Below are 16,995 nucleotides of genomic sequence, written 5' to 3' on the forward strand. Positions count from 1 at the left end.
ATATTTATGCTCGAATTCACACCAGCAGAAACAGTGAGGACAAAAGGCCATACATTATGTGTGCAAGAAACAACAAAAAAAGCCTACAAAGGCCTGGAAAAGTAACATGAAGCTGAACACATTGAGTGAGTACAAAAGGTACGCATTTAGTGCTTACTTGCTACTTCCAAGCTTTCAATGATCTACTCAAGTCTCAGGCCTCTATTCCTTCCATAAGGAATGGAAGCTACCTTTATTAATTTCTCACTTTAAGTGAGAACTATCACATCTATTCTGTGCCCATCATCGCTAGAAATGCAAGGAATTTAAGTTCTTCCAAGTGGAATTGAGGAGTCAGTAGATGTTACCTGCATTCCAGATGAGCTTTGAAAGTGAACGTTGGAAGTCTTATCAGAATCTGAGCAGTTATCAGACAGCCTGTAAATATACTGCAAGAAAATAATTACAGAGAACTTCATCTAAGTATCTAAATGGATAATTGTAAAGGCTGAAGATAAACGTGAGATGCAACTGAATTGCCACCTGAAGCCTGCTGTAAAACTACCAAAAGGAAACACTGCTGCTAAATTGACATAGAAAATAATAGTCCCACATGGAACTGTCTTCTTGAACATCCCTGCCCACTTCCAGCACTGCAAACCTTTGGTGTAGGTCTCAGTGCAACTTGACAGCTACGTCAGTCAGAGATTCAGGACAACTGCAGAGACAACTACAGAATAACAGACCTCTGGATAAATTTCTTTCAAGTTTCACCAAAAAGAGCTGGTTTTGGATTCTAGTTGAAGTGTTTTCCGCCCTCCAGGATGTTACAGAAGCCCACAGCGCTAAATACTTAGCAACAACACCATACATTAACTATGAAGTGAGCATAATATATCTTAAGTTACAAGCAAGTTTTCATTTTCATGGGATGCTATGTCTGCTTTTTCTTGTGTTCTGGAACACAAAAGATTGATGTCTACTTTATTCCCCCCCAGTCTGGTGCTTTAAAGGCACTTTTAAGTGGATGAATCTCCTACACGTTACAGCTAAAAGAAACACTGCAGACTGCAGGAATGTCTGAGTACCCTGCACCCTATGTGACAAGTCAATAAATCACAGCAGCCTCCCCTGGCTGTAAAATATATAAATAGCATTAATAGAAGAAACTGAATCTAAACAGCAAAAAGAGAATGCAAGCGGTTTTTACATCACAGTTCTCTACTTACCAAGAAACAGCATTAGGCTTGGGTTGCTACCACACACAGATCTTGCTCTCAAACTTCACATCCTTCACAAGGCTGTGAAATAGCTGGCATAACTTACTGCACATATTTTCAGCTATAGGTCATTTCTGTTGCCAGAGTGCTAACTTAATTCTTCCTAGGGGTCAAAACGGCAGGACTCTGCCCCCAGCTAGGTGTGTCCAAATGTAAAAGATGGGCAGTTTATCAGGTCTTGTCTCTGCTAGTCCATCTACATCATTAGGGACTACCTCACAGCTGAACAGCAGCTTCTGCTTTAGAAGAAAAACACAGCCTGCACATCAGCTTCTGTACCTAAGGCATGCTGCCTCGCTGTGAAATAAGAGCCATGGACATACACTGTGAATATGTGTGTACATACAGCATCATAAGAAAGATGTAAATAGCTCTCGGATGCAGATCCGTGTAGCTCTGAGCTCTGCATAAATGAAACCCTCCACAACACAGAATTGCAGCATTGTCTATAAATACGCTCAACACTTGTTGCTGACAAACAAAAAGTCCCTCCGCTCGAGACAGCCTGCTTGCATGAACAAATCATCATATGACCGGGAAAGGCAGAGAAAAATAACCGCGTTTTAGAAGGCGCTTCTCAGCACAAGCAGCCAGGAGAGGCGTCGGTCACTGCTGGCGTGACCCACGGCTGTGGCTGACGTCCCACAGGGGTGACAGGGGACGGGTCTGACAGCTGAAGGAACAAAACAGTGGGGTTTGCCCACGCGGCTGCGAGCGTCCCAGAGCCTCGCAGGGGAACGCGGTGGCATCACCGCGGGGCGAGGAGAGAAAGGGACGAAGCCGCACCGCGCTGCTTTAAGCAGGCAGCCCGCCGCTTGCGGCTTTTGTCTCCTCTCGCAGCGGCTACGTGTAAATTCGGTCTGTTTAGCGGAGGGGAAAAGCCTCCTTCCCTTCGCCCTCGGTTTCAGAATTATTGTGTCCCCTGAGGGGGAAGGCGGACACACTCGGTTTGGAAATGACTCACTCGGCTGCACTATGGAACGGGAGGATCTATTTTTAATATTTTTAAATGGAAAACTTGCTCGGGATTTATGCCGGCACATAAACCGGAGGCTGAGCCCCGTGCCTTCCGCGGGCCGCCCCGCGCACATCCTCGCGGCCGCACCTCCCGCACCAGCCCCACTCTCCGGTGGCGGAGCCCCCTCCCCGGCAGCCCGGCCCGGATCTCCCTTCGCACTCACCGCCTCCGCTCTGCGGGGAGGGCGGCAGCGAACGCCGCTGCTCCGCGCCCGCTGCTCCGCTCCTTGCTCAGCTCCGCTCCGCTCTCGCCGTCGCCCCGCTGCGGGCTGAAGGACGCGCTGCCTCTGGCCGCGATCTGGCGAAATTTGCCACCACCCGGCCAGGATTCCACACTTCCTGGCTCTCGGCCAGCCCTTGTTTTTACGATCTGCCTTTCGCTGGCTCCTCCCAGCGCAGACAAAGGCGGCCGAGCCGAGCCGCCCCGGGGCTACGGGAGCTGCTCCCCCGGCTACCGATCCCGCCCCGACTCGGTGGGTCGGGAAGAATAAATTCCTCCGGCCGTTACAGAAAGCAAACGACGGGATACGCTGCGGGAGCTCGGAGGCCCTTGACCCCAACAGGACGGGGATGTTGAGGCTGCTACCGGCCCCAGCCCGGCCGCCGCCAGCCCGAGCCGGCGGAGCCCTCAGCACCGCGTTACACGGACTGCTCCTCGCGGCCCATCAACGCGCGGCGCGGGTGCGCTGGATTTGCCCCTTAAAGCTAGCGCGGGTTTTACGTTAACCTTACGGTTCAAGGACGCTCCGACAGCCGCAGCCCCGTGCCGGTGTTCAGCTGTCACTTTCTGCTGCAAGTATTGGACAGGAAGCTGCTGAAACCTTCAAGAGATTAAAAAGCCACAAGGAGTTGCAGTCGCATATCAGAGTACCATCAGGCAGTCACGCCAAAGTGTGAAGAGCTACTTGAAGCTCCATTGAAGGAGCTGAGACCTTGAAGCGCAGGAAGAAGACATTTATGTTGGCAAAACAGCCATTTTGAGTGCTTAAGAGAATTCTAGGAATTCATGAGCACACAGGACTGCTGGTTCCTGGTAAAGCTCTGGTTTTAAGAAAAATCCTAGTTTTACAACTGAGTCGAGTCTGGTCCAAGCACCAGAAAAGTTACTGCTGCCCTAGAAGTGCTGTGTTCTCACATCAGGTCATACTGGGATCTGATGCTGAGCTGTGCTGGAGGTGGCCCTAAAGAGCTCAGGGGACATGACTTGCTGCATGTGGTTCTGTTTCTCCTTTTCCAAATCTAGATGTTTAAAACAAAGCCTCACTGAGGGCACTGTAACCCTAACCTACTGCCTATTCTTACTGCTAGGGGAATGCAAATAAGGATTTACTCTTAAGAACACAAAATCAGTACCTGGAACTTGCAGTCTATGAATGCACAGAGAAACTCGTTTCCTGTCCCAGAAAGACGAAGTATATGATGACCATTGATAACTATTCCAGCACACACAATTTTAGTTTATCTGGTAACCTACTAACAATTGAAAGCACACGCTGCCACTAGTTCTGCATCCACTTTTCAAGCCAATGTTTGCTAATCCCTCAGTGACGGCAAAAGCAGAGTCAGAGTGGTGGTCTCCAAGCTGTGGTTCACAATCTAGCCAGGAAATTAAAGAAGCAAGGCGACTGGAGAAGCAAGGCTCAAGTGATTTGTCATGCTTGATATGTTCTTTGTGAGCCAGCAAAAAAATTCAAAAAAGGTTACACATTAGCAAATGGAGACTTGATATACCTGGTCAGTGCTGTGCTCTGAGAGAAACATGGCAAGAAAAAACAGGCAAGTTTTGGGAGAAGCATTCAGGTCAAACCAGTACAAACCATAGAGCAGGTCTCAGCTTCTAACATTACACAAACACAGCAAGTTCTGTCTTCAGCTTAAAAAAAAGAAAATCAACAAAAAACAGGAGCCAGTATCTTTCCCCAAATTTAAACCCATATGGTTACAAATGTAAACCTGAGAATGAATCAGGTGTGAGATAGATACCTAAACACGCAGAAGTCTGTAACCTAAGGTTTAGAAGAGAGCTGCCCACCAGACCAGTGGGTCTCAAGTTCAAGACATCATTCCCACAACACAAACTTACTATGACCATCCTGTTTTATGGATGGACTACTTACTGGAGGAAATGAAAGAAGGAGCTGAAGAAATTTGCTGCCACTGTGCTGGGAAGAAGGTGGGTCCCCCTTGTAACTGCATCTTTAGGAAGGAGCTCTGTGGAAAGGACAGAGTCCTTGTCAGTAACAGGGCTGGGAAGATTGAATATATAGCAAGAACAGACGAGAGACAAGTAGAAACATTAGCCCACAAAAGGAAGATGAAAGTCTTCCAGTAGAATTTCATCTTACCTAACACTCTGGCTATAGGACAGCACATAAAGCCTCTTGTAATCAACATAGTTTGTCTGGGCTTCTTTAGCGGGGAGAGAGGCATGTTCAAAGCTAATTCATCTCACCTGGGTCAGACAGCTGTGTTACGTTAGGAGAAATTACCCTTTGGAGAAGTCTGTATGCCTCAGCTGATTGGTTAAGGCAGCACCTTTTGCAACACACCTAACTTCCACAGTTAGGTAAATTCTGCCCTAAAGCTTACCAGAGTTGCAGTTAAAAAAAAAAAAATCTATTGAGAAGGGTTATCTGTAAGATTGACGGATGAGGAATGTGACCTTCAGCAGCTCCATTTTTTACTTTTAGCTTCAGTGAGATCACCAAGAAGAATGTAGGAAGCACAGAACTTTCTTCAGAAACCAGAGACAAGCGATAACTCACAAACACGTGCTCTTAGCATTGGAGCCAACAAGTGCTACAGACTGCTATCTGGTTTGTGTGCAAGGAATTGCCTCTTTGGCCTTACTCAGCTATGCAGCATTGTCTAAAAGAACTAAAAAGCACGCAAATTGACAACATCAAAGATGCTGCTACAAGTGCTTATATTGAACGGATATGTGAGAAATAGCTACAGCCTTAATTTTGTTTTTGACACTCTGCTCTGACACCACACATCCTCTCTGCAGCACTTGACTGCACGACAGCCTTGAGCACACACACGTCCTGCTGCTCACTAAGAGCCAAACCACAAGAGTTGTGACTAACAAATGTGACCTTTAATTGGCTTGTTTTATAATGCACTTGATGATGGGAAGAATCCATGGCATAAAGCCTTCGCTTTGTCTGTGTGATCTGACAGGTCTTCAATACCATATGCTTCTCAGAAATGAGTTCTGAGAATAAAAAGAAAAAAAGCAAACAAACAACAAAATGCACGCAGCATGGCAGGGCAATGAGGAGAACTGTAATGCCTGAAGAGCATTCCTAATTCTGGCACTAATTTTCAAGGGGCTGAGAGCTGCAGCTGAACCACGTTAAGTAGTCACCATCTTTCAAACTGTTCTTATTTTGTCCAAAGATCTCTTTCCCTTTCCATCTGCTGGGATAGCAGATATTTGCTAGCTGTCAAATGAGCAAAAGAAAGAGAGTGCACACAAGCAAACAGTTTTTTAAAAAAAAAGAAAAACAAACAAAAAAACCAACTTAAGTGGATGGTTTTAATAGAGAAGGGTTAGGGAAAATCTACACTTGAGGTTAACTTAAAGAGTATGGAGCAGATGGCTGAGAATAAGCTGTGAACTGTAACCTCCTATCCAAGGTTCAGACACTGCAAAAGTTGTTCAGCAGTTCTTTTCACCTTCCTCTTTACAGCCTGAGGAGATAATTCTGTGTACTTGAGATGCTACAAAGCTTAAACAACTCCTGCAAAGACTTTTTTTTTCCTCCTTAGTTGAAAATTCCAATGATGATTTCAAGCTCAGGAAGGGAAAGGGAAGAAAATGTCTCCAAGTTGCAGGGTTGAGAGAACTTCATTAGTTTTACAAATCAAAGCTCTGGCAAAAACGAGGTTCAGGAAACTGCAATTCCACTGGGGGATTGAGTGGGGGAAACATATTTTATATTCATAGAGAAATAAATCAAAAGCTACTCATTCATAAGGAGGGTTCTCACCCTCCTTATAACACCAAAGGCACCTAAAACAACAGGAGAGCACACAGTAAATCAGTCACATCCATAAGATGAGACAACAGGCAAATTAGCAGGAACAAACAACTACAATCAAAGAGTATACTTCATAAGTGGGAATTATAACAAAGACCTCTGTCAGTGGTACTGTAGTGCAATCTCACATAAGGATAGGAGGCAGAAGATATTGTTACCTTTAACCAATTTTGGATCACCCCAGAAACACAGCAGTCACAATAAAAAAGGAATGACTTACCCCTTTCCAAGGATCAGTGCTCACTGGAAACTTCTACAGGATGTAGTCTTCAAGCTGAAGTGATCCCCTCTCAGCTGACAGCCCTTAAGTGAGGTCAGGGAAGAGTAGACCCTGAGTTGCACAGGTGGACCCTTCCAGTCATATCAGTAAATTGTTTGCACCTGTGCTTTCAGGGCTGGCAATGCCCCTTCAACAGGCACTCAATCACTGGTTCAGGTCATGACCTAACAGTTCTCATTTACCCCAATAGAATATTGCATTCAGTCCTAAAAATCTCATCAGAAAGACATTAGCACATATATAGGAATTCGAATTTTAAAAGTAGAAGTTTTAAGTACTGATTTAGAGACACTGTCCTGTGAGCTGAAAGAGCTAAACATGGCTGGTTGTGCTGTGCATGAGGTATAAGATGCAAAGCTGAGAAAATTAGAGTTGGAATAAGGCACCATGAGAGTGGAACAAATGAGGTATGCAAAAGTGAGAGCACTACTATTGTGAAGAACGAGAAAACAGGACAAAATGACAAAGATTAGGATGAGCACTGTTGCGATGATTAGGCTATAAGATCCATCACCTGGTGGAGAAGTTGCTCAGGGGCACTTCTTGTGGTATTTTAAATAAGTCCAATACTATTGTTTATGCCTTGGCTTACAAAGCACAGTGGGCTAGTTGATCTTTTGCAGTGGAATTTTCCATCTCTAATTTCTGTGTTTCTAATGCTTGTGTTTCTCCCGCATAGAGTGCTGTTTGTCACGTCAGTGGCAAACCACCGAGGGAGAAGACAAACAAACTAGCCCTCCGGGAGAGAAGATCTAAATGAAGAAAAGAACTAAAGCATGTTTGTGTGTGATGTTTTACAGTCACAAATCATAGCCAGGCAAAAGAAACAGCAACCAGCTTTCTTTAGTCAAGCAAAGGCAGTGGCAACCAGCCTTCTTTATACTGACCTCTGCTAGAAACCATAATATAAATTTCCAAAGGGGACAAGAAAGCACAATAAACCCTTCCTTCCATTATCCTGCTTTAATTTTTCACATCTCCCGACTTTGTCTCTCTAGCACCTCTATCTGCCTCTTCTCCCTCTTGGCTTTCATCCCAAAGGTCAGTACACAGAATGTTTAAATTAATTACTTACAACCTTCAACATCCATCCTCATTTCTATACGCTAGACCTCAGGGTGGTATGCCAAATTTTCCAAATACCTTTCAATCAATCCTCAGTTTGGTTCCCATGATCTCCAATGTGCCATCCACAGCCATTCTCTTGCAAAATTCCAGTGTGCTTTGTGTTCTCCTACCTACTTTTTTGCCTTATCACTGTATCTTTTTAAGGGAGAACTTTGTGTTTCGGTTGCTTTTCTTCTCCTTCATCTTGTCTCCAGAAAATTTAAAACACATGCACAAGAAATTAATTACCAATTCATTTTTATACTCTCCAATCTTAGCACTTCTTTTTTTCCATTTTATAGCATAATATATGTAAGATATGGCTCCTCCTGCCAATCTGACTCATGCCTTTCTTTCTCTAGGTCTTCATATTCAGGCAATGCTTAAACTTTCCAGATGCTTTTAGTAGCTTCTGACAAATACTCTCCTTATTTATCCCACATCTCAGCCTGAGTTGTCACTTCATATCAAAATTACCATGATACCTCTTCCTCCAGCCTTCAAAAATGATATGAGCGAAGACTCACTCATAACCACAAAGAACATGGCTACAAATATCACTGACTCAGCTTCCCGCTTAATTTACAGTCTGTTGGCTGTGTCTGTATAGAGGTCACCGCAGTGGTAGTTTTGGCAAGGTGACCAATGGCTCAGTTACCAGCTGTGAGGAAGCCTGATATTTCATGTATCAGCTATCTGCTGGCAACAACTTTAGGTTACATTCCGTATCAGAGCTGCACACCCAAAAAAGTATGCACGTGGTATAAGGCATTTGGTACAAGGCATTTACCTTACAGCAAAACAAGTGAATCAGTAGGTGTTAGATGACTCTTCTTGGTAAATGGATGTCAGATTGCCCAGTTCTAGTTACAAGAGGCTTCTAATACGTCTTTCTCTATTCAACCCATCTTGCTGTGATTCATCCACTGGTTTTTGGTTTACTTTATTTTTTTTAACTTCCCACATCTTACTTGCTGACCATGTTACATTCTGTGGGTACGAAATGGCTGAGGCAGAATCATTCTGATGTGGTAAAAGCCACTACTGTGGGGAGTTCTCACAGTCAGAAAGTTTTCCCCTTTAAAATGTCTAACCCTATTCAACATGGTTTTATGTAGTCCTCAGAGCCAGCTGAATTTAATGAATCTATGTAGACACAGCAGGACACATTCACCTCCTGGTCTGACTGGCACAAAAAATGATTTGGTCAGAAGGTAAGAAGAAAATGACGAGTTGCACTAGAAGTGATTATAATGGCTCGGTGTGGATCATAAGTAATGAGTGAGGCTATATTCTATGTTTGAAGTAAAGAGGCTGAGAAGAAGATATAAGGTGATAAAAGTACTACTTTGCTTAAATGAAGGTGAAGTCTGCATGTGATAGTATTTCACAATCAAAAATGGCCTATGCACTTGTAGAAGTCAGCTCACGATCACCACTATAAATGTAATTAACTAGAGAACCCCACACATGTGTGTTCACACTGCTTATGAGCAACACTGTGAAATGGCCAAATGGCTGTGTGTACAGACACATTCTCCCACAGAGAGCTTATAAGGGTGTTTGAATATCAGCTGTGGAATCTGTCTAGGACTGTACATGTTGTGGATCAGACTCATATCCTAACTGTGCCAAGATGAAGCTGGGCATTGTGGTTTGTCACATCTCCAATTCTTAGAATTTTTCTTAGTCTTTCAGATTTTTGATTGCTTTTCAAAAACCCTCCACAGAGACAGTTCTTTATGTGAAACTTACTCTTGTGCCAGGCAAGACTGGAATTTCAATCATTCATAAAGGAGTCCCAAGTTTTTTGGTTTTTCTGTGTGTGTTCACTCACTAGAGCAGATACAAGGCCAACAAACACTCAGGCTTCACTTCTAAAAAACAATCAACAGAATAGCCTCCCTCCCTTCCCCATCATTTTCACACCTTGCTGAAACGTGAAATCAAAGTGACAAAACCATGCCAATTAATCAGTAATTCTGGTTTATCACTCACCAATGCCAAGTGTATCACGCCCTGAGCATGCCCTCACTCATATCCTCTCTCTGCAACAGAAGGGACATCCGCCAAGGTCATGACTAACAAAAGGCACAGTCCCAAACTGTGGAATAAATACCTTCTATGAGACATTAATAAAGCAGCGTCTAAGCTATACTACATTATATCACAGGCCAGCAGGTCTGTCAGGTGGAACATATTTGCAGAGGGCATCAAACTGATGCTCACCTGCAGCTGGGGAACATGTCTTACAAAAGGACATTGTGGTGAACTGCATCCAGTATGTGGGGTTCATCTGCATGGAAGGGATGATGTTCAAGTCTGCGCATAGGATTTTTGAAGTGAAAGGCAAAAGCAAATGCATTTGTATGTTTGTTATCAAGTAGATCCATTTTCACTGTGAATGACCAACCTGCTCATAAGCTAGTTTTACACGAAACAGATTCTTGGTTAGTCTAATTTTTCTGTTGTTACAAGAAACTGAAAACTAGCAACCTGAGTGCATAAATCTCAACTCCGGCAGGCAAGCAGGGATCCCAATTAGACTGAGTTCAGTTTGTAGGCAATGTAAAATATTATACGCCAGAATGGGTCGCCACCACTATTTTTACCTGTATTAGCTAAATTAAAGCTAGCAAGGAATGTCTGTTGCTCTTCAATCACTCCTTCGCAATAGCAAACATACCTGAATTCATTTTCACATCCACACTATCCAAAGTCTGTGAAGGATAGGTACCTTGCTGAGGAAAATTCCATACCACAAGGATGGCACCTAGTCCTGGGAGGAGGTATAGGGACATAACTGGGCTGTTGCTAAATATGTACTCACAGCCTGAAGTGCAAAAGTCAATTAAGCTGATTCTAACAAACTATAATCTGATACCATATTGTGTTCCCCCCCAGCCCCCCTTCCTTTTCTTTTTTCCAACACAGAATATAAAAGCAAGCCAGATATATAAATAAATAATGAAGTCTTCCTCTGCAAAAAATACAGAAGGTTAAGCAATGAATTCTTCTGTCACCCCCACTGCCCCTGAAGGAAACATTTTGCTGACAGAAAGGTATTTTTTCATCTGATGAAAGTTCCAGTATACTTCAGCGCTCAGGGGAATGAAAGTCTTTGTGCACAGGATACAGACTGCAAGCATGTACCTACTTGCATTAGCCTGTCAAAAGGGAAGAGAGGGCAGAAGGAACCACGATTAGCAGCTGACCTTAGGAAGATGTGGACAGTCATAGCTGCAACATATTTTTACCACTACAGTGATTTGCCAGTGTTTACAGTACACATATGGAATGGTATGCAAGGTGGTGAGCTGTCTGAATAAATAAACAGGAGAAGCCAGGTCCAAGTTGGACTGAACAATAGACTAAGGAGAATGTGAGTCTCCTCTTTAACTGGACTTCCCTCCAGGAAACCTAACTCGTAATAAAATCCTCCTGTATCCTGTGCCCTAGTCTGGCGCTGTTGACTCAGTTCCAGCTAATTATGTAGATCATATTTGCAGAAGGAGATGAATACACGCTGCAGGACACAACCGAGAAAGTATTCTGGAAGAAATCTCCCTGCACTAGATGACAGGAGAGTTGGCCTTAGCATTTGGGAGAGATTCATCTTTTCCTCAAGCCCCCCCAAATCCGACTGCTTCTATAGTCAAGTCACATATGAGGCCCAAAACGTCTCTCCTGCCCCTTTATCTTGAGAAATGGAAGAGCTGTCCATGAATACAGGGGAAGGAGAATTTTAGAATCTAAGGCTCCTGCTTTAAGACACATGGGTTCAAGCTGCGCAGTATTTGAGACATATCTATTTGGATTATAAGTCTCTTTGGTCCTGAAAATGAAGCTTCTCTTGGACATCTGAAAATCTAAGATATTCATTTTCAAGCTATAGATTTAAAAGTAAGATGACCAAGAGAACAGAGAGGTGGGGCACGGGAAGTTTGCATCAGGGAATCAATACCTCAGAACAAACCTGGGCTAGAAGAAAAGCAGTAATCAAGTTTTTGTTACTAACAGGACAAGGAGTTTTATGAAAAAAAAAGAAGAAAGGAGTAAGAAGTCTGTGGAGCATATTCCATACTGCTGGTGTTTAGCAATTATGTATTTGACATCTAGCTAATAAAACTGTATTATTTTTGGGAAAAAAAAATAATGTTACATGTTATATTTACAGTCATTTTCACTGCAGTACTGATAACGCTAACTGACTTCCAGTAGTCAGAAGTCATCGAGTATTTCACTGAAAGCTCATATGTTTTATGGATGGATAGTGGTTCACAGCACACAAATTGATTCGTCACAGTTTTGGAGCATGTGATGGCAATCTTGCAAACCAAGATAGCATCTCTGTGTACGTTAGTGTTTTATATGTCACTTCAAACAGAGCAAATAAGCATATTTATAGCTGACACTGATTAGGGCACTATATTTGTCTTTTCAGAACTAAATGAGAGGGTATAAGAAAAAAAAAAAAAGAGATTTTCACCTCTTTTCACAGGAATTGGAAATAAACCATTCCTATTTTTACATTTCCTGTGCCAGGAAGGAAAGAGGGCTTTAAAATTATCATTATCATTATTTTTTACAAAGACTTTTCTTCCCTAGTTGAATAAAACTTGAATAAATTGAGATATTAAAGGAATTATGCTTCTTGTTTCTTTCTGCTTAATGGGCAAACAAAATTCTAGTATGGACTTCTGAAAATGCAGTGTATTTTTCTGTAATTGACACCATATTTTTCTACACATATCATCTAATGTTTACCAAAGCATTTTTTCCATGGTGTTTCTTGTTCCCTTTTACCAGAACTGGCTCTGAATGGGGTTCAAACTCTTAGCGGGGACACAGAATCTTGAAACAAGAAAAATGGAGACATAAAGGAGGGAGAAAAAAAAAGCAAAAAAAAAAGCTTAATCGTGTTTTTTTTTTCCCCCCCTCTTACAACAAATGGCACAAATTATGATTGTGCTATAATTCAACTTCAACCCAAAGCTTACACTTTCCTTCTGAAAGAAGAAATTCTTTGTTCTGTGGTGAAAGCATTACACCTCTGACACCAAATAGTTATTAGGAAAGTTAGGGTCATTTACTTACTGGGCATAGGATTCAGAATAAATGACAGTTGCTTGATAGGCCTTTGATTCAAAGTCCAATGAAGTCTAGTTGATTTTAATGTGCTTTAGATGAAAGTCCTCTATAATCAGGGACATTACTGACTGGTTTCTAAAAAGTAGACATTTTGGGGGGACTCTGGCACAAGATTTAATCTTAGAAGAGGATACTTAAGTTTGTACTGAACATTCAGCTTGCAAGAAGAACAGCAAATTCAGAATAAAAGCCAGAGATGTTATTCTGCCCCTAATGTAAAAGTATGTTGGGACAAACAGTATCAACAAGCCTATTGCTCTCTTGGGTACAAATAACGTCTCTCTCATTAATCAAGTCTGTTCTTTGGTCAGGTTCTCACTGGCAGCTGTTTATCTTTCTAGCAAATATTGAATACAGATTAATCCATTTATTCACTTCTGGAAAACTGTGTGTACTGTGACAATAATGAAAAGATAGTAGTTATAAATACCCAAAAGGTTATTTACAGGAAAAACTCACCCATATGGAAGCCTTCGGTCTGCTGGGAACCACTGAGGCAATCTCCACCAAGGAGTGATCTCCAAGAGATGCTGCCTTAGTGGTGGTCAGCCCTTAAATGAGGTCTAGAGGAGGTGGAGTCAAGCTCCACCCCTTCAGGGGCACAGCTACATTACTCTCACCTGTGCTCCCACAGCTGACCTGACACTTGGCTCAGCTGATTAATCAGAGGTTCAGGCTGTGATTACCAATTTCCCATACACTCCACCCCTTCACTGTGTGAACCAATGATTAGGTGAGTTTTTCCTTATTACAGAGATCCAATGTGATGCTGATACAATTTCCCGTTGCAATAGATGTTGATATAATTTGAGTGATGATTTGATGGGTGTTCGCAGTCTTCCGTGGGCCAGTGCTTGATAGGTGCCATTGGAGACAAGCCATCTTGAGGTGCAAGTCTATCTGCGTTTCATCAGTCCCAAACGAATCATCCTCTGGTGGTCCTAGAGGCTCAGAGACTCAGGGAGAATAGTACAAATGTTTCAAAGGTACTAGGAGGGGAAGGTCTGCATTCCAAGGCATAATACAGGCCGTATTCTTATATTGGGTCAATACTACTGCTTGTACTGGATTATGCCCCGGTTGCCAATACCATACCCTTTGGCCAGATATCTGCAGTTGTGTAACTATATCTGGTACCAAAGGAGGTGTCTTAATTTGCCATACAATCAAAGAAGTTATTCTGATTAAGCACTCGCCAGAAAGCTTTGCTGCAGTCACAGACAGACAAAATCAAAACTCGTTTTCATCTTAATTTTTCCTTACTAAATTAAAGGAAATAGCCCCTGGCTGTTGAACAGTATTTCTCATCATGATAAATCAAAATACTTCATAATTTAAACCAGATTTATTTCCTCCTTTTTACACACAGGTAAAACAGAGGCATGTCAGGGAACCAGACCAAAACAAAACACAGTGATGGAGATCCAGTCAGAATATGCAGTGCTGCAGAGTAGTCTAACATCCTACCCTACCAGCAGCCTTCCTGCTTAGAACTGAAAATACAGTGCCAAAAATCACTGTCTTGCACTGCCCTTATCTCATGCAACATCTAGATCCTAAAACCACAATGCATCTTTTATGCATGGACATTCCCTCTGTGATTTTTAAAACACACGTATTCAAACAAGATTTAAATACTAATAACATGTGTAAGATATTTTTCTCACTGTAATCCAGCTTGAAGAGCACTCACATTCTTGTCTTCATCCATCCCAGCTAGCGTAGTTGCCAAAGCTGACATACAGCGGCTATCCAGTTGATTGAGCTTTTCCTGTTAAAGGAGTTTAACAATGCTACATTACTTCAGACCAGTAACAATTTCTGAAAAGAAAACCTCTTAGTTTGTACCTGTCATCCTGTCTTCCCATCAGAAGTCAGTTCATAAGCTTAAGTCTCCACTGATCTCCACAGTCTCCTACTTCATTTGGAAAGGGTAACAATTTTTCAGACTTCTCTCAGTTACACAAGTGAAATTAGGCAGTGGTTAAAAAAAAATGAAGGAAACTAAATGTGCGTACAGACTAAGGGAGCCCCATTTCCTCTGAACATCAGACTAAACCAGAGATGTAACCCAAGCCTCCCTCCCTGATGTTGTACACCCTCCAAAAACTAACCCCGGTGTTTCAGCCCAAACATCCATGAGGGATTTTGATGCTTACCTGGAACACCCTCAACAAAGTCTGGACTAAGAGAGTGTTCTGAGGAACACGGAGGTTCACCACAGCGTGCAGACTGAACACCAGGTCACCCCGTGTCATCCTTCTGGAGTCCCACAGCAGCTGCTGACAAAGCCTGACAAAGGCCGAGTTCTCAAAGATGAGCTGCTTCTCATAGTGCCGCTGGTCTTCTGATGTTTCTCAGGAGCTTCCAAACGGTAGTTAAACAGTTTGTGAACTGCTTAGTGGAGACAGCAGACTCTGAGGCCAAATCCAGTACATCGCTAGGACAGGCACACTTATAGTCTGTTAAAGAACTGTTCATTTTGATCCAGCACTGCCTTCGCTCTGAAGTTCTGCACGTCGCCCTCCAACCTCTCAAGTTCCAAGGAGCTTTGTGGAGCCTGCTTGCTCACCACAGCCTCTCTACTTTTTTCCTGCTGTACTTCATCACCTGTGCCAAAAACATCTGCCTTTTGAGACAGAAATCGGAGGTGATCCACATAGAGAGAGAAAAGTATTTAGAAACAACTTCCTGCAGTTCACATTCTCCAGGCAATCCCAGTGCCTGCCACTCCATACAACACGCCTGTTTGTAGCAGCCAATGGTCTGGGCACGGGGCTGCACCTACACAAGCACCTGGCAGCATTCAGCAGGTAACCCATCTTATTATTCATCTTTGCCAGCGGCTTGCACATCGGTGTGAAATGCTAACTCAGGATCGGGGATCTGAGCAAACCCTACCATTGGAAAACGGCCTGGAAAAAGAACATAAAATCACTGACGTAAGTCAAGTGGAACTGACACAGGCTCTTAAGTTATACCGCTACGGAAAAACATGGGGAAAAAACCGCAGACGGGAACGGATCTGCAGAAGATTCCATTGGCCTCCCGCACGTTACTCACACGCCGGGTGCCACCTCATCCTCCGACCGCTGCCGCGACCAAAAGGCCGCCCGGCAGAGAAGGAGAGCCATCCTCCCACCTCCAGCCCCGCTCCTTGACAGGGCTCCGGGTCCAAGAGCGGTTACCTCGCTCACCACAGCGCCATGACACCCAGCCGCCCTCCGCCAGCCTCGCGAGAGCTACGGCGAGAGGCGAGGGACAAACCGTGTCGGCGAGTGCCAGCCTGAGGGAAAGCTTGAATGTTGTGATTCTGCTGTTCTTGTCAGTCTTACAGCAGGTTACGGGCATAAAATGAGAGCCATGGGAAACTGTGTTTAGTTGATAGGAAGCTGAAGTTCATCATTTCTTACTGAGCATATCTAGCTGTTCAGCCTGCTGCTCAGTAATTTTTTTCATGTTCTGTACGTGCTTGCGCTGCCACCACGAGCATCTCTGGCATTCAAGGGCTTTGTGTTACAATAGCAGTATAAAATTGAATCTCATGTATTTGTTTACAGTATGGAAAGCATCGTGTTGTTTTGGAGAGACACAAACTAGCTGTGAATAAGCATGAAAATTAATAAGAGTGAAGGGAAATTGTGTTATAGCATTATTTCTGGGTTAATTGGTTTTCTTTCTCAGATTAGTTGCCATAACTTGGTCGTATTCACAAGAGTTCTGGACAGCACAGCAGGGCTGAGTTCCAACAGTCTGCTGAGCATCAAGATTCTCTCAAGTACTACAGTGGTAGGAGCTGATTGTCAGTGACAGTGATATTTGGGAGCCTTATAATATAGAAAAATAAGTTAGCAGGTAGAATAGTCTGTCAACAGTTTATTTCTAGCAAAAATACCATCTGTACTGTGCTGCACCTCTGTCTTTCAGTTTTCATGTTGTCCCTGGATATCCCCTACTGGTCCCCAGTTATTCTCTGTTACCCCCAGTTCAGCCCATCCGTCTGTCCTTTCCTGTGGCCAAACAGGTGGCCGTGTTAAATGGTTCTCAACGCTTACATTGCAGGACCATCACCAAACAACTTTCTTTCAATACATTCTAACAGTGACTAAAGCTGCCACTGCCCTTAATAAACAAC

At 43.3% G+C, this 16,995-nt stretch overlaps 1 protein-coding gene across 4 annotated transcripts in view; it reads right to left on the reverse strand.

The window, feature by feature from the left end:
• Positions 1-16,286, reverse strand: part of PRR5L (proline rich 5 like) — a 51,385-nt gene extending 35,099 nt beyond the window's left edge. The window contains exons 1-3 of one of the 4 annotated variants that reach the window (XM_032445095.1): positions 15,020-16,286; positions 14,554-14,631; positions 4,394-4,487 (exon numbers count right to left, since the gene is read on the reverse strand). The gene's annotated coding sequence lies outside the window, so the exon portion shown is untranslated. Of the gene's footprint in view, positions 1-2,440; positions 2,643-4,393; positions 4,488-6,542; positions 13,360-14,553; positions 14,632-15,019 lie in introns of those variants that run through there. The other 3 variants (XM_032445096.1, XM_015864217.2, XM_015864216.2) reach the window with 3 other exon arrangements.
• Between the last annotated feature and the right edge of the window lie 709 nt (positions 16,287-16,995).

The sequence above is a fragment of the Coturnix japonica genome, chromosome 5 (genome assembly GCF_001577835.2).
Source record: "Coturnix japonica isolate 7356 chromosome 5, Coturnix japonica 2.1, whole genome shotgun sequence".
Lineage (NCBI taxonomy): Eukaryota > Metazoa > Chordata > Aves > Galliformes > Phasianidae > Coturnix > Coturnix japonica.